The sequence below is a fragment of the Ambystoma mexicanum genome, chromosome 7q, assembly GCF_040938575.1.
Source record: "Ambystoma mexicanum isolate Mex_15411 chromosome 7q, UKY_AmexF1_1, whole genome shotgun sequence".
NCBI classification, from domain to species: domain Eukaryota; kingdom Metazoa; phylum Chordata; class Amphibia; order Caudata; family Ambystomatidae; genus Ambystoma; species Ambystoma mexicanum.
The window spans coordinates 697,554,955-697,576,495 of record NC_090941.1 but is presented as its reverse complement, the minus strand read 5'-3'; positions in this window follow the sequence as shown (position 1 = coordinate 697,576,495).

The window sequence follows — 21,541 nt, the reverse complement described above, 5'->3', positions numbered from 1 at the left end:
GCTGCACTCATGCTTGAACTTGCACACCGTTCTCATGCACACTTCTTTATTGAAAGCCCAACATGCTGCTGAGGGCTGACCCCTGCCTTCTCCCCCCACCCCATGGGATCATGAAAGGGCCGGTAAAGCATGGGTAACCCGCTTGCTGTATGCAGCGTTGGTGCTGGCCGCGTGGGTGACATCCATTGCAGCCAGAGATACATGTCAATTTCTCCCCACACTTCTTGACTATCCTCCGCCATCCTTGCCCTTAACTCTTTGTCGTATCTCACCCATGTGAAAACCCCAAAACTTGTAAACACCTTCCTTATTACATCCATGTACTTCAATAGCGCTACACACCTCTCAGGAAACTTCTTGCAGTAAACACTTGCATATATAATAAAAGCTGACGTCCAATTGTCAATCATGACGGGCACCATTGGCATTGTGTCCATCTCCCTCTCCTCTTCCTCCGCTCGCACCTCCCTGTGCAGGACCTTAAAAACATCCACAAACTCCCCAGCCCATATATTTTCTTTTGTTTTTCCCATCAAATGCATGCCCAATGGCTTAGTAATACCCATATAAGGTATCTTATTTTCCTTCCCCGTACCTTCCGCAGCCTTCTCCTTAGGAACTTGCAATACCTCTAGCACCACTGGCTCCTCCACCTTGTCAGTTTGTACTTCCACGGAGGATACACTTCACTCCCTCTCCAATGCCCCTGTGGTGCGAAAACCCGTTTCCCCACCTATACCTGATACCCCAGCTCCCTCCGTGCATGTGCCCCCTCTTGTGCCCAACCTGTGCCAAGCTGCTGAGCACTACCGTTCCTGCTCACCTCTTTCTGCCCCTCTGTCACCTAGCCGCCGCAACCTGTCCTCCACTCCAACACTCCTCATTTCTTTTCTCACCAAGCTCCTGCTGCGGGGACAAACAACCTCAGCAGACTCCCCCAAACCAATTTCCCCACCATCCTCTTGCATTTCTGCCCTCCCCAACCTGACCTTCCCCTTTAAACCTTAAACCCCTTCTCACCCTTTCCCTTCCCGTAAACCATTCTGCTCTTCATCCTCCCATTGTCCAACATTCTCCTCCTCCCATTCCTCATCCCCAATAAAATACCATTGATTTTGCGAGCACACACTCGGGCCGGGCAGCTCCTCTTCGGGTGAGCCCCAGCGCCTGCCCCCCGCTCCTTTGGAGAAGACAAAAACAGGAAAGGCACAAGCAAAGAGAGGGCGACTGGAAGCAGGGCCATGGGCAGACACTTGCCACCATTACAGAAAGGGAGGGGAGATGCACACTATGTTCCATGGCAGACAATGGACAGAGACAACCTCATTTGTAGCCTGTCCTATCTCATGGCGGGAGCAAGCAAACGTATATGCGGTCTTGAGAAGGAAACAGCAGGGGTAACGCTAGCAATAGGGGACATGAACAGCATGTTTGCAGCCATAATAGGGGGGTGAAGGGACAAAATATGGGAGCAAGCAGGGTAGATTGGGGTGAAATTAAGCACAAATGCACACAATCAAGCCCTGTTCAACAACTGTTGTGCCCATGTGTGGAGAGTATTAAGGAGCATGTACCCCGATTGTTTGTATCTGGGGACTGTACTGGCCTGTAAGCTAAAACCAGATGATGACCCCACAGAATATATACAACAGCTTCAGGATCTTTGGACATTGGAGACTCGGAAACCTTGTGACAAATACATACCTCTATTTTACCATATATTGGTCAAGGGTCTCCCAGCATACATACAGGTCTTCCTATACAAAATAGGTGGGATAGAGTTAAATGGGTGGCCAAAAATACAGGTGACAATAGTACACAACTGTAAGAGGAAGCAAGAGAGTGAGCGACAGACAACAGACAACACTGCAAAGGCAGAAAATAAACTGGTACAGAAGAAATTGGCAAAGTTGCCAATGGACGGAGCAATGCTCATCCCCGACGCAGCAGCAGTGGCCCTGCCAACAGGGAGGGTTTCCAGTAGGGAGCATGCCCCTGCAAGGGGGATATGTGTAGCCACAGTACGCCCACAATGTGGAGTACAAAAGTTGGGGAGTTATATAGAAGGGGGATGTACCAGTCAATGGGATATTAGTCACTTGGGAGAGGGTATTCACAAAGCAGCCTGAGGGGGTGGGTATAGAGGTGCAGAATTTAGATTTATTGGCCAGTGCTTTATATGCGGCGACCAAGGACATTTTGCACATATCTCCCCTTCCGAACAACATATCAACTAACACAACAGCAGGGTCAAGTCACACAGCAGGCACAGCCCCGGCAGTTCCAGCAACTGCAGGCACAGCCCCAACATCTACAAACACAGCAGGTGCAACCACAGCCCCCACAGTTACAGCCTTTTGATTTAGCAGGACAGGTAGGGGTATCGGGTAAACCCCAGAGTGTATTGCAAGCACCTGCACAGACCCAAGGTCATACTACATTACTGGATCAGAATGTGGTACCACCCTACACAGGAGTAACAGTTCTGGGGGGGAATTCTTTCCCATTTCCGCAAAATACAGCATCCCAATAGGAGTGCCCACAAAAAGTGCTTGCATATCTAGTCCTAGCAGTAACTGAAGACCTCGAAGAGGAGCCCGAGGTAGTGGTGAAGATAGGACTGAAATCATTCTCTTTCCTGATAGCTAGAGGGGCCATCAAGTCTTGTATAAAGGAGGGTGGGTTCCAGAGGGGCCATCAAGTCTTGTATAAAGGAGGGTGGGTTCCCACTATCAAGTAATGTTATGGACATGCAGGGATTATCTGGGGCTGCTGTTACAGTTCCAGTAACAAAGATGTACTGTTAACAATAGGCACACAGAACATTGTAGTACTTCTACTGTACTCGAAGGATACACACATAAACATACTGGGAAGGGACATACTGAGCAAACTGAATGCAACCATTTCATTGCCAGAAAATGGTATGATGTGTTCAACTCTGGGTGTGTATTCCGCCAGAGTGGCAGACATTGTATAGGCCATATATGTTCAAAGCACACTGCAAGGATGACCCATGTACCCCATGTTATTCCTATATTGAGCCTAGATCCTACTAGGGTGGGTACCGGGAATAAAAGGGAAGACATTTCGACTTGCCACAAAATTCCTGTTCAGGCCACAGGGCCATAAAGAGATTGCCCCAATCGCATAAATATTGTTGCACTTAGAAGAAATGATTACAAAAAAATACATAGTGATACTATGCAGGACAGATGATATGACATAGAATGGCATACTGTACTCTGTATTGACCGCACACTGACAATAAAAGAAGTGACTGATGTACAGCCTTTCACATACAGGGAAGAAGAGGAAAATGGGGAGGTAGTGTTCCAAATGCACATCCCCTGTCCAATAGGAGGTAGTTAAAAAAGAGGCTAGCTACACGCAAGCAGAGTTAAAGAAGGTCTCTGGGAAGGTTTGGACATGGGAGTGGAATTTGTGGACTACTTATTGGTCTGTAGTGAAACAGAAGAACAGTGCCAGGCAGACTCTTTCCTTTTTTTTAGCATTGCTAGCAGACAAAGGGTACAAGGTGGACAAGGAAAAGCTACAGTATTGCCAGGAATAAGTGGTATGCTTGGGACAGATAATATCCACGGAGGGAGAAAAAATAACACCAGAAAGGGTTGAGACATTTTGTGGAGACAGAGCAGCACAGGGATACCAGTAATGCATTGGAGCAACTCCACTTTCCCACCCATGTGTCCAAGGAATACGTGGCAGCAGAAATAATGAAAGCTCCATGTATTGGTAGCTGAATTTACGGGGAACTGTTTGGCTTGTCAAAGGATTCTAGCAGGACACACATGGAAAACAATAAAAGCAACATTAACACGACAAGAGGAGTGCTTCTGGCACTTGCATGTTGACTATGTTGATATGCAAGAAAGATGTATCTCTTATAGATACATGCTTGTCGTTGTCTATCTGTTTTCATGTTGGCTTTAAGCCAGACCCTGTGACCATAATGACACAAAGTCGGCTGCAAAGTTTTTGGTATGGGGGTGTTTTATTTTTTTATTTTTACAGTTTATTACAAACTTTTTAAAAACTAAGTTACACATTTAAAAATATCAACCAAAAAAGGAGAAGGAAGAAATAAAATACATATTAACAATTAATATTCCAATAATCTTTAACCTAAGTTACTTCATACAGCTCACTATTAGACCTTCATTTGTCAGCTACTTATTCAATTGATCGAGATAGAATGTCAAAGCAAATATTAGTTTGTTATCAGTTCCTTCAGACAACACCAACCACCAATCTTCCCCTCTTAGAGACAGTCTTTTTGCAATTTCTGCCCCAAGATATTTGTTTCTCATGGATTTAAGGTCTGCACAAAAGAGAACTAGATGTTTCAGAGTTTCATTTGCCTTAGTACAGAACCTACAATTACTATCCAGACCGGAACTGTTTTGACTCAGACCTTGTATTTCTCTGGTTTGAAACAAATTTAGACAAAACTTCAAAAAGATTGATCTTAAATGCTTAATGGGAAACCTTTGCAGGTACTTTGGAAGCTTATTATAGGCCTTAGAATCTGGAGCAGCCTGCCACATGCACCTGTGTTGTTTCTGCTCTGTGGTATCAATCCAGTCTTGCTGCCACAGTTTCTTTTTAACTGAGTTAGTTTTTTTGTTTCAAAACCTCCTTGTTGGTGTTTAGTTGAATTAGAATGTTTTCGCAACGTCGAACCTCCTTGTTGGTGTTTAGTTGCATTAGAATGTTTTTGCAACGTTGAACCCAGTTACCCAGTGTTGTTTCACATTTGTCCACAGAAGGTGTATTCAAGATCTTAAACTGCAGGAGGCTATCAGCACCACTCACCTTTCTCTATAAAGACAGTTTATTCCAAGTAATCCTTGCATTGATCGATGCAAGACCTAGCCTGTATCGAATACAGGCTGTTGGTGTTCCTCTTGGAAGTTGTAAGACTGTTCTCCAAAACACATGTTCAAACATCGACCAGGTCATATAGAAACATCCCAAAACAGTTTCTGCACCATGGATCAGAGTTGCTACAACTTCGGCTTTGTAAAAATAAATGACTGGTTTTAGTGTAAAATTACAAAACGTCTTATTTATCGTGGCATGTTGCGCTGTTAACTGATTACATTTTCTTTTGATTTTCTTGTAAGATGCAAGAGTTAATTCGAACTCCCAAATATTGGGACTGGTTTACACACTTTACAGTTTCTTGCCTAAGTTTCCTCTGGAATTTTTTCTTGCAGTTTCCTTTTGATCCTTTTAAGTTCTTCAAGACCACAATTTCAGTTTTAGCAATGTTTATCTTTAAACCGTTGTCATCAATACATTTCTCCAGAGCTGATAATTTACGCTGGCGACCAATTGGAGTGACATCTAGGAGAACGATGTCATCTGCATAAAGCACCCAACTCAGGTGGTTTCCATTGATTTCTATAGCAAAGGACTGCACACCCGCCAGTGCTACACCAACAACTGCTATGAACAATTTGAACAAGATTGATCCTAACAGACACCCCTGCTTCACACCTTTAGCTATTCTTTCTATCGGGGCGGACAGGGTGCCATTTTGGTCTAGACGAATTCTTATTTCTGTATTTGAGTATAGTTCTTTAATTGTTGTGATTAAACTTGCAGGGCATTTCCAATTCGTCAACTTAGTCCATAGGAGCTCCCTATCTACAATGTCAAAGGTGTGGGCTAGGTCTAGAAAAGCGAGATATATTTTCGTTTCTCGCTTAATTGCTTCCATTTTAAGCAGGTTGATCATTAATAAATCTAGTACACACCCGACTCCCTTAACAAAACCCATTTGTTGGACAGAGGTTTTGATCCAATCAAGTAAGTGACGCTACAGTTGGGTGGCAAATATCTTTCCAACCACATCCAACAGCACTATCAGCCAATAATTTTTGGGCTCTGTTCTTATTCCCTTTTTAAATATCAGTACAATGATAGCACCTTTCCAAGACCTGGGTATTCTGCACTCATTCAGAATGCTCTTGAATAGATGGTCACAAAAGTCAGCCCAATCATTTGATTATCATTATCATTAGACCATCTGTACCGGGAGCCCGGGAAGAGCTAATCCGCTTAATGTTCTCTAAGATGTCCTCTTGGTGATGTTAATTTCCAAGACGTTAAGCGATGTGGCTGGGTTGCTTTGATAGCTCCTTGCTTCATGAATAAGTTGGTGAAGTAATTAGTCCACTGTACATCCGTGCCCATGCTACATAACAAGGAGTGTTGCAGTTCCTCCATGTTGTTTATAATCTTTTCAAAATATTTCGGCATCTTGCTGTTCTACGATGATTTTGTGGCTGGTTTTTATACCTCATTTTCAGTTTCTTTTTCTCTTTGAAACAATATTCCTTCTCTGTTTGCATGAGAGCTCTGATGTTTTTTCTAAGTTCTCGTTTTTTACCTGCAATGTCTATGTCAAAGGTACGTTGTCTTTTGAGTCTTTGCTTCCCAGCATCATTGCTCCTTTCTATATACTGTTGTAATAAAGCACCATATTCTACCTTGCCTCAAACTTCCATTTTTGTTTTTTTCCGTAGGATTTCGGTGATGTTTATCACCTAGGAGCTGTCCATTCTTAATCTGTTTTTACCCGGTTCTACATTTACTGGTTGGTACCATGTTGTCAAAATGACAGTTTTTCCTTCCATGAAATTTATTTTTACCAGGTTATGATCACTTTGTGGCATGTTAATGACACTGAGCGTACTAACTTTTCTGGCAAATTTCTCAGATACATAGAAGTAGTCCAAGACTGAATGTTGTTTGGCTCTTCTCCAGGTTGCCCTTGGGGGGATATCACCCACAATGTTACCATTCAATATTGATATATTTCTGGCTTCCTTTTCTTCCTGCCATGACATTTTAATGGCATTTATGGTCTTCGTTTTTTGTGTCTTACTCTCTTTTTCTAGATCCAACATGACACATTCCATATTAAAATTTTTGCAGAGAATAATGTTTGGACTCACCTCAGTGGACATGATGCTGTCAATTATCTCACAAATTTCGTCAACAAAGGTCCAAATCCCCACGGCCTGATGTTGCCAATACACATTAATAATGTGTAATATATGTCTCTTTCCCTCTGCATCCTGTTGTTGTTCTATCTTGGTACTTTGTATGTGCGGTGAGTGGTTACAGGTGTTCAAAATTTAAAACCCACTTTTAATTTTGACCATGGTGATTAGGCCAGACATCGGGCGGCCTTTATTAGTTTTTTTTTTTTTTTTTTATTAGTTTTATATGGTTTACAAGGAAAACCTTTAAAACAGATAACAAGATACACTTCTTCCTACTTCTTTCACCAAACATATGTTATTAGACGCTTTGTCAATCGTCCCCTCCTACTGTCGGAATCGGCTCTTTTAGACGGGTTTTCAATTCCTTCAAAAATTGAACTAAACCAAACATAATTTTTCGGTCAGCACCTTCAAATATAACTTTCCACCAATCATCAGCCGTATAGGTACTTCGTGCCTCAAAAAGCAGTCCGAATAACTTGGTTCGCAAAGAGCGAAATTCTGGGCAGAACAACGTCAAGTGTTTTAGTGTCTCTATCGAATGTTTACAAAAGCGACAGACTAAATCGACAGGTTCCTTACGTAACCAAGTACCTGTACGGTCTTTTGTCATGAAAAGATTAAGTCGAAAGTGCAGATATAGTAATCTTGAGTTCTGATCAGGAAATTGCGTCAGATACGGTTGTAGTTTGTCTAGCTCTCTTGCTTCTGGTGGTACTTCTCTTAAGAGACGAGAGCTAGATCTGTCAGTACTGGTTTGATGCCAGTCCGCACTCCATAGTTTACGTTTGGCCTTATCAGGATTTTCAAATAAAGTAGTAATGTCAATGTCATTTGCGTCCAAAATTTCAGAACATTGCCGATTCCATTTAGCAAGCATTGTGTGTTCGGGCTCTGAGTCCGGCTTATGTATTATTTTGAATGGAGGGGCTGCATTGGAGAGCTGTGACTTCCTGTATAAAGTTAAAGCATTCCAACAAACTCTCGCTTGTATGGAAGTCAGTCCCAGTTCAAATCTTATGTTGCTAGTCGGACATCCTTTAGAGATGTGTAACGCTCTGGTCCAAAAGTTGTTTTCAAGTGTGTTCCATAACTCGTGTGAGCAGCCGAACATATTTTCAGCACCATAGATCAGGGTCGGTATTACTTTTTGTCTGTAAAAATTTATCACAGGTTTTATAGAAAATTTCCCGAATTTTTTGTTTATGATCGCGGCCTGGCAAGCCAGTTGTTGACATTTCCTTTTAGTGGCCTCAACCCAAGGATTGTCATTTATGTGTGCACTTATTATGGATCCCAAGTTGTTTTATTGCAGGGTTTATTGCTATTTCATGTCCTTCGACACACGGTGAGTCTTGTAGTCACACTATGTCCATAGATTTTACAAGCTTTGAAGATTCACCAAACAAGTGAGCGAAACACTGCATGTTCCAAGAGCCCATCTGTGTCACAACATTTCCTGGGTTAATTGGATGTTAGCTTGCCTTGTTAGAATTCAAGGCACCAGCCATCCAGCTCCAGTTATTAGGCTTGTTTGTTTTGTTAATGGGGACAATGGGATTTCAGACCAAGGTCGAGCCCTCATCATTTCATGCAAATGTGATTTTTATTTGTTTTTTGGACCTTTCATCTTCATCTAGGGCATTGCAATACATTAAGTCATCATCGTTCACCACTGTAGTTTGTTCGGCAGCTGTTTTGTGTGTCTAAACATAATCTTGCTTTGGTTGTTCTGACTCTAGAGTTCGACTGCTGAGTTCTGTGTCCATCCAGTTTGAAAGTTCAGTACATTTATTGATGTGATCTCCAGTGTTAAATTCCCTTAGGTCAAAGCCTAAAGAATTTAACTCTGATGTTCTATTCAGAATTGTGTCGCATATTGTTCTGGAATAGATGTGTAATAATAAGGAATCAAACATCGTTTCTCTGATAAATTCAACTGTTTTAATGTCGTTTGATGAAATGATCACAGATGTGGTATGTGATGAAAGAGGCGTAGGACGTTATTCCTATTTGGGATGAGCCCATCATTGGTTGGGGAACTTCTTTCCAGCAATATACAGTAGTTGGAATCAACCGTTTGTCTTTAGTTTGAAGTCAATTGAGTGGCCAGAGCTACATGCCGTCTGAGACGTCTTCCCTTTCATTTTTGGGGTCCACTTTTCTCTTGTTTTGGCCCTGTTGCGAGATGTATATCGATGATTCAGAGGCTTTGTGGAGGATCAGAGCAGGGGGTCGTGAACTATGTTTCGAGGTCAAGTTTTCTGTTATTCTTTTTTTCTTTGCTTCGACCCTTGCTCTTCTCTCTGCAATTGTTAACAAACAGTCTGTGTCAGGGACGCTACCTGTCATATCGGCGATTTGAGGAGGATGCATCAAAGGACAAATTGGCAGGAAGCAGAGTCTTTTGATAGTTTTTACAACTGTATCCCAGGGTTCATGGGGTGTTAGGCACTCCAGATCCTCTTCAGAATTAGCACATAGGTTGATTACACCCTCTTTAGCCATACTCTCTTCTGGATCGTCTTCGTCTCTATCAGTTTCATATGTAGACAAGTTCAGCAGCACATCCAAGAGGATCTCATCTACTCTCTCGCCACTAGTAGGGGGATATCCTTACCATCGGTATCTGTGTTTGCATCGTGCATTTTGGGGGACTTAGTACGAATTTCCTTTGCGGCTGCTGCTTTTTGAGGAACAGGAGCTTGAATTATGACATTCAAAGATTTCATGTTTCTCCAAAATTTGCACACAATTTTAGCATTTGGATTTTTGCTCCTTGACATATTTTTGGTCTTCTTTTTGCTTTTTGTCTGTTTAGAGTGTTGCCCAACTACTTTTGCACATCCACCTGTTATCACTTTTTTGTCAAAGATTGCACAGCTTTCATTGCTTTTAGACTTGATGTTAAGCACCTTTGTTGTAGAAACCTCAGGATTATCACTGGTCCCTTCGGCATTAGCAGAGGTTGATGGAATGGTGACCGACCTATCCGTAATCCGAACAGCGTCAGTCGTTCTGCTTGACAAGCTGTTATTTTTTTCAACAGTCTTTTCGAACTTTTTAGAATTGTCGCGTAAGTTTACTTCTTCACTTGTGTTATTCACAAAACTGCACGAGCCAGATTCGATCAGGTTCAGATTGGTAGCGATCACTGAGTCCTTGCTGTGATTTGTAGACTCTTTAGGCTCTGCGGGATCACCAGGAAAAGCACCTATGGGCACGTTTTATTGCAAGGGGTTTCGAGGCATGCAAGGCAACGATCGCCTCTCCCATGATGGTTCCTTTTTAGAATATTCAGTGTTTCTCTCGTGACTTCTGCAAGGAGCCTTTCATCGTCCAAGTTGTTTTTTAACTGTTCTTTTACCAAGTTGGCGGATGTCTCAGTTTTCTGGTTCTCCTTATTAACTTGCGATTTCATTTCTTTCAGTTCAATTTCAATGTTAAGCATCAGAAGCCACTTCAGTTGATTGACCAGCATGACCAGCCCCAGCTGTTCTATCCCACTCAGGCCTTAAAATTATGTCCTTTAGCAACCGGTCCTTTGCAGGTCCCTCAATACTTAGTATTGTAAATTAGTATTTCAATCTCGCCCTGGAGCTGTTTCCCCATTAGCTTCCTTCACTTTGTGAGGTTCCACAGAGTTTGCTCCCGTTCCTGTTATAGTGGAGTGTTTTTCATCGGCATGCACCTTTGAGGCGTTCATGATACCAATCAGGCATGATCCGGGGTGGCTTTCCACAATTCTCCATGCCAAGACTCTTAATAAGGGAATGCCGCCCGTGTCCAATATGGAACTTGTGACATGTGCCGGATTTAGATTGTGAGCCTTAGGGAAGCCATAACTCTTCTTGTTCAATAGTGTTTTACCCACGCTTGGAAGCAGGGATGTGGTCGGAGTTGGTTCGGGACGCTGCAGCTATATAGAAAGATCGACTTGCAGAAGCGCAAGTGAGGGGCCATTTCTGCTGCTGCAGCTACTGGAGCTTTTGCTGATGCTTTTATGTAAATATTTGTCTCCAGAACAGCAAATGTTTGTTTTGCCTGCCACCCCTCCATCAATGGTGCCCACATACAAGCCTGCACTTACTTGCATTTGTTCATGTCCATTTTCACTTTCCCTCTACTCCTGCTGAACCGGGTGCAACAAAACAAAATTGCAGGGCAGGATGGAATTACATTGTCGCAGCTGCGCCGAGTTTGTGGTGGAGGCATGATCACCTGACTTGCAGCGTATCTGCTGCTAGTAGCCACAGTCTCAAGGTCCTCCATTAAACTGAGTCCTGTGTTCTGAGTCCCACCAGGAACTCCAGGAACACTCCGACGTACTCCGCGATGCTCCACATTCCGGTACAAGATTTTCACTAGGAAGCTCTTCCTCCAGCTGTAGACAACAAAAAGATACTCCAGTCAGCAGCTAACAGCTGATAGTAACGAACACCGGGAACACTCCGATGCACTCCGTGACACTCCGCGTCCGGGTGCATGTTTTTCACTAGAAAGCTCCTCCTCCACCTGTAGACAAGAAAAAGATACGCCAGTCAGCAGGCAACCGCTGATAGTAATGAAAACCGGGAACACTCCGATGCACTGCGTTGGAGTGGGTTTTTTTTCAAGATGGGAATATGTGACAATCTGAGGTCAGATAATGGGCAACACTTTGTCAATGTCCTGTTCAAGGAGGCTACAAACCTCCTGGAGATTAAGCACCACCTATGCACAGTGTACCGGCCGCAAGCAAACAGCATGGTGGAGCAACTAAAAGTCATTCTTAAAGAATGCTTAGTAAAGCTAACAGAGCTTTATTGCCTCCCTTTAGTGCATTTCACATAAGCACTAATGCAACTCACCCACTGTGATCATCACATGACTCTGCATGAAATTATTACTGGCAGTAGAAGGCTTGTGTCTGCATCTTCTGCATGGACAATTTCAGATGCTAATACAACTGCAGAGGGTTTGAGGGATGAATTCAACGCATATCTAACTGAACTCACTAAAGCTGTAAACTACATATTACGACATATACAGCTGCGAACAAGCCAGCTGGCCAATGACCCAACACCCACAAGTGCACGCAGAAAGAACACCTTTCCACAACCTGCACCCATCTACCCAGAAGAAAGAATCTTCATCTGCAATTTTTTTTGAAAGTGGAGGGAGCCTAGGTTTACTGGGCCCCATGAAGTGGTGTATGTGATGCCTAAAGCAGTGAAGGTTACAGATCGGCACGCATGGATTCACGTATCGGACATTCGCAGAGACAACAGTGTTGCCCCCTCCAGAGAAGAAGAGAGGGGCCCAACATGATGGGGAGTATCAGTCAGCTATTGTTAACACTCTTTTCTGCCATTAGACATTAAAGGAGGCCTCTGGAGGAAGAGAGAAATGGGTGTGGCAATAGTGGGTGAAATCTAAGAAAGTATAAAAATGATGTGCTTTGGGTAGGTATAAGATTGTGTTGCATTTTTATGCTTCTCTTTTTTCTCTGGCTTTTATTGCATAAAGAGTCAGGTGGCATGTCAACAGAAAATGAGAACAGTACAAGAGTTAAAAGAAGTATTTTTAACGTAGACAAGTTTCATCGGACGACCGAAGGGGGCAGGTACATGGCATCCGGAAATTGTGGTATGAGAAATTGAAACATGTGGGGCGAGAGAGGGCTAATGGCACTTCCTAGGTGTGTGCTCTAATCCCACATGTTACAGGGACAACCAAACAGTTATTGCCTCAAGATGTGACAGTAGGGAGGAGGGATGCATAAAGCACCTGTCTTTGTGTAAAACCTGTGGCCTTTTTCAGGAGAAGATGGTATATGTTCACTGGATAGATGAAGGTGAAGACGTATACACTAATAATTATATACACCTGGAGAGCATGTCCAAAAAACAAACCATCAGGCAAATAATATTAGAATATGCAACAGAGTGGGCAGGAAGCAAAAAGCAGTTGTTTACAACCCACAGCAGAGTGGACTGCAAGAATTAAACTGGGCAGGATATTCCATGGTGTCACACCAGACCCCTGATGAGTATACAAGGGTCTGTGTCTCACTATGAAAAATGGGAAGGGAGGATGGCAATGTCATGCAGAGCGGATCGTAGGACACAGAATATCCCATGGCTATATTACTGTTGCAATTCCTTCTTAAAGACCACTTATTTCGGAACATTCCCACTCTAGTCGACTGCGGGGTGGCTGGCAACTTTATTGACGACCAATGGGCCAGGAGTCAGGGAATGGAGAGAGTCCCAAAATCGGTCTCCGTTCCCGTACTGGGGGTGGATGGCAGCCCTTTGGTGTCATGCCCTATCAAAGAACAGATGTTGCCGATTACATGTCAGATATCGTCTCATCAAGAAATCCTATGCTTTGATTTAATCAAAGCTGCACATTTTCCCGTGATATTAGGGCTACCTCGGTTACAGTTGCACAACCCCTATATCAATTGGACAGCTGGAACCTTATTTCTGTGATTCGAATATTGTGTTACCCACTGTCTTTCCAGCAACTCAGTTGGGGTTCACACCACTCCTTCAGAACCACCGGCAGGTGCAGTTGCCATGGTTAGTCAGGTGGTTAATATACCTAAGTGCTACAATCAATTTGTGCAGGTATTCTCCAATCCACAATTTTCCTCCTTGTCTCCTCATCGTAGGGATGATTGCCATATCGAGCTCGGACCCGATCAACCGATTCCTTTTGGTCGTATGTACATGCTTTCACAAAAAGAAATGGCAGTGCTGAAAGACTACCAACAGACGAATCTATGTAACGGACTCATAGCTGAATCCACTTCACCAGCCGGAGCATCATTGTTCTTCATTCCAAAAAATAATACTGAGGAACTGCGCCCCTGCATAGATTATAGGGGATTAAACAAAATAACCATACCTGACCAATATCCAATGCCGCTCATACAAGATATTTTGGAAGCCATTTCAGGGTCTAAGATTTACACTAAGTTGGACCTCCGAGGTGTTTACCATCTCATTCGAAGAGCCCTGGGAGACGAGTGGAAAACTGCATAGAGAACGCTCTTTGGGCACTTCGAGAATCATGTTATGCCCTTCGGCCTTTCCAACGCCCCCACTGTATTCCAGGGTTTTATGGACCACTTGTTCGCAGATGTGTTTCTCCATTTTAAAGTGGTTTACTTAGATGACATCTTGGTATACTCTATGAATAAGGCCCAACACATACTCCACGTAAAACTAGTGTTGGAGTGATTACAAGCCAATAAACTGTAGTGCAAGGCTGAAAAATGTAAATTCCATTCCTCTCAGGTCACATATCTGGGTTTCGCGTTGTCTTCACAAGGGTTATCCATGGATCCCCACAATGTGTCTGCAGTGATGCAGTGGCATCCTCCATCCAGTGTGAAGGAAATCCAATGATTTATTACTTTTGCTAATTTTTACTGAAAGTTTATTCCCTGATTCTCTGAGATTATACTCCCCCTCACAAAACTGCTAAAAAAGGGAATAGCCTTTGTCTGGAAATCATCTGTCTAGAAGTTGTTCGATACATTAAAGACATTGTTCACCACAGCCCCTATCCTCGTCACCCCTGATCAACGAAGGCGGTTCATCCTTGAAACTTATGCATCTCATTACGCTTTGGGAGCTGATATGCTTCAGGAAACAGAGGACAGTACAAAATCACCCATTGCCTACCTGTCCAAGACCTTCAGCCTAGCAGAAATCAATTATTCTGTCCTTGAGAAAGAACTATTGGCAATAAAGTGATCATTTGAGGAGTGGAGGCATCTTCTACTGAGATCCCCACACCCTATTAAGGTCCGGACGGATCACCAAAACCGCAGAGTTCTCCAACACGCAGAAACCACCAACAGTTGTCAGGCCAGCTGGCTAATATTTTCTCCTCTTACAAAATCTGTCTCATCTTCCTTCCTGGTAGTCAGAACCTACGAGCAGATGCTCTTTCTCGTAAGGATCAACCCACTGCCAGATTTCACATCGAACCAATATTTCAAAAACCGTTTACATCCATATTCTTACGGACTTTCTACAGAAAATCAGACAAGCCTCTCTGGAAATTCAGGAATTATGCCAGGAGTTGTTGCTAACAATTATTCTTACCAGAGATCAAGGGTTTTATTTCCTTGGCAACAGAGTACTGATACCCTCCGAAGAGCTTCAAAGGGAAGTCCTTTACATGAATCATGACTCTCATGCCGCTGGTCATCGTGGAGGTAACAGCACCCTAGACCTGATACAGAGATACTTTTGGTGGCCCTCCTGGCTAAGGATGTCCAGGATTATGTTTTGGCTTGTTCTGTCTGTCTGCAATCCAAAACTTCCTGTCGTCTCCCACTTGGTCTACTCACTAGAATGCCTATCCCCACCAAACCATGGCAGGTAATATCTACGGATTTTGTTATGGACCTCCCTCCTTCTGAATGCCACACTGTTATCATGGTCACCATTGACTATTTCACGACGATGGACAATTGTTCTTCTCTGCCAGGAGTTCCTGCGGCTTCCCAGATATTATAGATATTTTTGTCTCAAATCTTCTCCCGCCATGGGTTACCGGATACCATTTTGTCAGACAGGGGTTCCCAGTACACTTCCAACTTCGGGCAGAAATTGTGTGCCTGCCTTCGTGTTCAAAGTGCCTAGAGTTCAGGTTTCCATCCGCAGAAAAACGGCCAGACCGAATGCTTGAACCAGATGCTGGAAGGGTACCTCCATTGTTTTGTTTTGGTTGCCCAGGATGATTGGGTTGAACTGTTACCCCTGGCAGAATTTGCCTACAATAATGCTACTCATTCTGCGTTATGCTCTAGCTCTTTCTTCTGCTCGTATGGGTATCATTCATCCTTCTTACATGTTTTTCTTCTGACTTCCTCTCATTTTCCGGGGGTCGATGCTCTGGTTGCCGACATACATCGAGGTCAGCGGGTGGCTTGCCAGGCACTGTTGGAGGCACAAGATCAGGCCAAAGGGTATGCTGACCAGAGGCGCAGACCTGTACCCATATTTGAGGTGGGGGATTCGGTTTGGCTGGCCTCAAAATACCTACCTCATCACCTGGTCCCCTCCAAGTTATCGCCCAGGTTCTTTGGTCCATTCCACATTCTGCAATTGGTAGGAGTGGCTGCTGTTTGTCTTCAACTACCTCCGTCCTGGTTGAGTATTCATCCTGTGTTCCATTTGTCCCAGATTAAGGTGAATGTACCAGATCGATTCCTGAGAAGTTCTTCGGCACGTCCCCCGCCTGTCTTTACCACACAGGGGTCTGAGTTTGAGGTGTCCGGCATTTGCGATTCACTCTACTTCAGAGGCCGTTTTCAATTTTTGGTCGATTGGAAGGGTTATACCCCGGCGGACCGATCTTGGGAACCTGCATCCGATGTTCATGCCCCACATTTGGTCCGCCTTTTCTATTGGCTACACCGGGGTAAGTCGGGTTGTCCACTTCTGAGAAGGGGGCATACTGTCACATCTCACTATTCCCGCTGGTCGAGGTAGCACTGTGGCTGGCTTCGCTATGCTGGCGCCCTGACATCCCATTGTTCTGTTACACTAACTGCTTCCAAGGTGGTATCTGGGAAGTGCTGGTCTGATAATGTTAGCAGGTCAGGTTTAGCGTGCAGGATATCTCTGCCCTCTCACAGTCATGTGACAGCTCTTAAGCAGCTGAACCGGTGCTCCTGTGCGTCGCTACTCCAGAGTCAGACGCTCCGTAAGTTTGAAATCTAGGAAACCTTTCTTCCCGACAGTGTATATTCCTTTCTGTTAACTTTCTCTCTTCCTCTTGCAGAACTGTACTGTCCACGGTCACTTCTGCGCCAGGATCACCTTTTCCCTCTTATCCTGGCACGCTCCATAGGGCTTCGTATTCAATCTCTGCTCTCGACTTGTCGACTGCAAGTGATACCATCGAGACACGGTAGGGAATTTACTTACCTTTTGAAACTGTCCCACCTTAAGAGAGGACAGTAGAGCTAACTTCCATTTCCCTTCAGTTTTTGTCACCACTCGCCGCCGCGGACCCAGCTCACGTCCCCTGTGGAGTCCCTCAAGGCTCATGCGTATCACCCACGCTCTATAACGTATTTACGAAACCACTCTTTGATATTCTTGACTATCTGGGTGTCACCTACACAAATTATGCGGACGACACCCAGATACTCATCCCTATCACTGGGGATTATGTAACGGACACCAAAGCGCTTAATGCAGTCTACACTGCCATCCAAGCGTGGATGGCCCACCATGGGCTTTGCCTAAACGACGAGAAAACTGAGCTACTCATCCTAGGTTCTCAGCCCAAACTCGCAAAACTCAACAGTAAATATGAGGCCTTTAACATTGATGGTAACACTATCAAGGTTACTAATGTCACTAAAACCCTCGGTATTTACCTAGATTCCACCCTTTCACTCAACAGACAAACCAACTCAGTAGTCTCAGCATCCGCGTATACGTGTAAACTGATCACAGCTTGCCGTCCCTTCTTAACAACGGACAATTGCCTTATTCTCGCCAGAACCCTCATCTTATCAAAAATTGACTACTGCAACGCCCTTTACCTCGGTACGAGCCAAAGAAACATTGATAAACTACAGGTAACCCAGAATAACGCCATCAGGGCTGCCCTAAACATACCCAGGCGCGCCAACATCTCTTCCACCAGACGTAACATACATTGGCTCCGCATTGCATGGCGCATCGCCCTCAAAACACTTGTTCTTAGCCACAAAGCACAGAATAACGCTGCACCGGCATACCTATCAGCGCGCTTTAGCCAACACACAGCCTCCAGACCTTTAAGATCTGCACAAGCGCACACACTTATCATCCCCAGTTTCAAGCTTCAAACTGCCAGAGGCTCGAGCTTCCCAGTCCTTGCGGCAAAGCTCTGGAATTCCTTACCCAATGAACTCAGGAATGTCCCTTCCCTCCAATCCTTCAAAAGTAAAACAAAACACTGGCTCCATGAGCAAGACGCTATGGCGGCCAGTCCTATGTAACACTGGCTGCATGCTGCACCTTGTATATAATGCATCTGTATATTACCCCTGTAAATGTTGTACATAATTTATATATGTTTATGTATATATAAGTGTAACCTCTAACTACCGGCTGTAACACTTTCTTGTAACCACCTTTCTAAACATGCGCCCTGATGCCCGTGGGCAGGCTGCGCAATACAAATAAACAAATACAAATACAAGAGAGGACACGCCCCCCCTTCTGTGAATCTGACTGTTTTCATGCACATCAGTTGTGGGTCCTCAATACACGCGAGGACAAGTAGGTTCTAGGGGAAGAGCGAGTTTAAACTGGTGAATCAGGGAACGACAATACTCATTGCTTCTTACCACTTGAATAAGAGACACACCACGTCCTGGGAAACACTTCACCACGTCAGAGCTTGTTTACTACGGAGGTCAGAACACACAGTGCCTCCGTTTCAGGTGCTGATCTCTACTACCTATTTATCTCTTTCCCTAGCTCCTTCAGGCAATTCTATTTACCTCATCTTTTCTATTTGGTAGACAACTTCCAAGACAATAGCTGTAGAAGAGTAGCAGTTCCTTTTTCTGAAGACCCAGGGTCTGCAGCTGTCATCACGCTCCAGTCCAGCACAGGTTTTTCTGCCCCAGGGGGTTTCCCTGGGGATTTTGCTGCTCTCCGTTCCCTGTTCCAGTCAGGCAGAGAGTGGTAAGGTTCGCAGGGGAGTTTTCCATACGTCCAGGGATTGTATTCTGCTCAGGTTAGTGGTTTCTGCTAATCTTTGTACCTAGTCCCTAATAATAGCATAGAACTGACCACATTGTCTATCAAAAACAATGTGTTCAGTTGCATTTACCCTAATTATCCTTCTCAAATTTTCTAGCTCAGCTCAATTGGTTCTCCTAGCATAAATGACGACTCCCAAATATTCAACATTTTGGACCACTTCCAAATATGTATGATCTAGAAAACCAATTCAATTTCAACTTCCTCTGTAGTCTACAATTTTCAGTTTGCTGAGATAGTCCTTAGACCCAGCCCTGCAGCGTCACAGGGCAGGTTCAAAGTTTATATGTTCTTTAATGACAGCTGCTCGAAAATAAACAGAGGTGACCCTTTAATCTTCTGAACATCTGGTACAAAACTTGGTTAATTGTATGCCTTTGTCAGTCTGATGCATCTGTCATTATGGCTGGCTATGGCATACTGACAGATAAGAGCACACAATTATACATCCATAGCAATTTGAAATCACGCTAGTGTCAACTGTGGGAGTAGGGTACAGCTATGACAGAACTGATCTGTGTTGATGTCTGGCTATCTCCACATCTGTCATTTGGAACAATGATCAGGATACTCCCTCTTTGATCCCCCAGAGGAAGGTTAAAATCTTCCTCCCAGAGTGCAGGAACACCCCCCAGGAGATGTCCTGGGAAGAAATGCTTCAATGGCAGCAGTGACAATTCCTGCTCACACTGGGGTGCCGAACACTGGAGTCCCTTTACAATCAGCAGGCATGAGAAGATGGCAGAGTTAGAGTAGCCCAAAAGGAGAGGTGAACTAAGATACAGGTTCCAACCTATTGGTTTCTTTTAGAGCTCTCTAACACCCCTCACATCAATTTCTGCAGGAAAGGCACTATGGGTCTGATACCAGAAGGCAAAGGACACAACAACATTGGACCATTTACACAAGACTTGCTTTGGAGCAATCCCATGTGACAGTCTGCCTTTATTAGGAGGAAGCACCCCCTCTTTTGTATTCCTCATTGTACTCTGATAGAAGTAGGATTAATCTGTAAATGTGTTGTGGATATAGTCTATTCCAAAGTCCTCTTCTATAGAGGAGAAGACAGAAGCTTCCAAGGTCAGCTGTGTGAGGTGTTAAAAGACATCTTTGCCCGATAGAAGTACTTTTAGTAGTCTTTAAACTCCAGGACGTGCAAGAAGGATTGTCAGGTGTAGCTCTCATGAGTCATTTACTGATGTTTGCAGTTGATATCATTATTCCATTGGCTCCTGAGAAGAGGTCCATTTATGCCAAAATGTAGGCTGCTCCCTCAGGAAGTTCTGCAAGAACCCAGAGAAATACCTCAGGAGCTTTAGAGAACTCACTAAAATGGAAGTAAAACATTTGAGGAGTTTAAACATTTGGCCATGAAGTATCTGAATCGGTGGGTTACTTGTAAAAAGTTGAAACATTTGACAGAATGTTTGATTTGGTTTCATGTATGCATGCACTTAACAATTGTGAGGTAGAACTACATCAGCATGTATTGGGCAAGACTGTCACTGGCCCTAGGGGGATCGCAAGAGTCACCGATAGGTATACAAGTACTTCAATCCAGAGGAAGGCTCAGGCTGGCATACCCAAAGTAGAAACAGAGGCATTTGATAAAAGTAAGCATAAGGAGAGTAAGGAGTGAGCTTCTTCCTAGAAATGCCCCCAAAACGTAAAGGAAAATCTTAGCTGCATGGCTTGTTTCCAAAGAAAGGAAGGGTGTTGTCACCTCTAACATTGGGAAGTCTACACCCTCATTTTCCAAAGGATATTTTCTAAGTGGGGACATTACACACAGGATGGGAGATCCAGCTTGTCAGGATAAATCGAAACAGGCCATTGGGACTGCAGGTCTCATGGGAGAGAGCAGAGTCAGTGTGGGTATCTTAGAAATACCACTAGGCCAGAGTTTTTCAGAATGTTTCCCAGTCCATATTAGTGGGCATGGTACAAAGTTCCTCGAGGGGGCCCCAGTTCCCACCAATACTGTGATAATTTTGGAGACTCACCCACCTTCGGTGACGCAGCTGTCAGGCCACAATGGGTGCAGGAAGGGTAATATATCCCATGTCCAGACCAACTGACATGGGGATTTGATGATCTTAGTCACTGTCCTGGGGCAATGGTACAGCTTACTTGGAGAGGGAAATTATCAATACCCTGTGTTGCAGTCAAACATTCCTTCCAGTAGGGATCTGTTAGGTAATGACCTCCCTTATCCACACATATTTTCAGCAGTCACTGGGGTGAGAGTTCTACAAGCTGAAAAGGGAGATGCACTTGAGGCCCTAGGCCCTAAGGTTCTTCAAGTTAGAGAGTGCACAAGGCCATGTTACTGGTAGCTCCCAATCCAGTCTTGAAGTCCCCAGAATCGTCTATTCCTGTGGGAGAGAAATCAGCAGCCAGTGAGGCGTCTAGGCATGTAGCACAGGATTCAGTGATCTCACAGCTGCCTACAGGTGTATGGAAGGAATGCACATTCTGACCGGATTGGCTCTTGAAAACCTAGCTGGTCACATAGGGGTAATTGTAACATTTAACAGCTTATCAGATCATTTTTTGCAGACTCCACGAAGGTGTAAAAATGAAGTAATCCATGTACTTCTTCCAGTCTTGCGTAGGCATTGGGATAGTGGGATGGGCAATCAAGACACCCTAAAATTCATTAACTGTGGTTGGGTGGTCTTGACTACTAAGCAGCTTTTCAGCATTGGAAAGATGGTTTTTGTGGTGCCC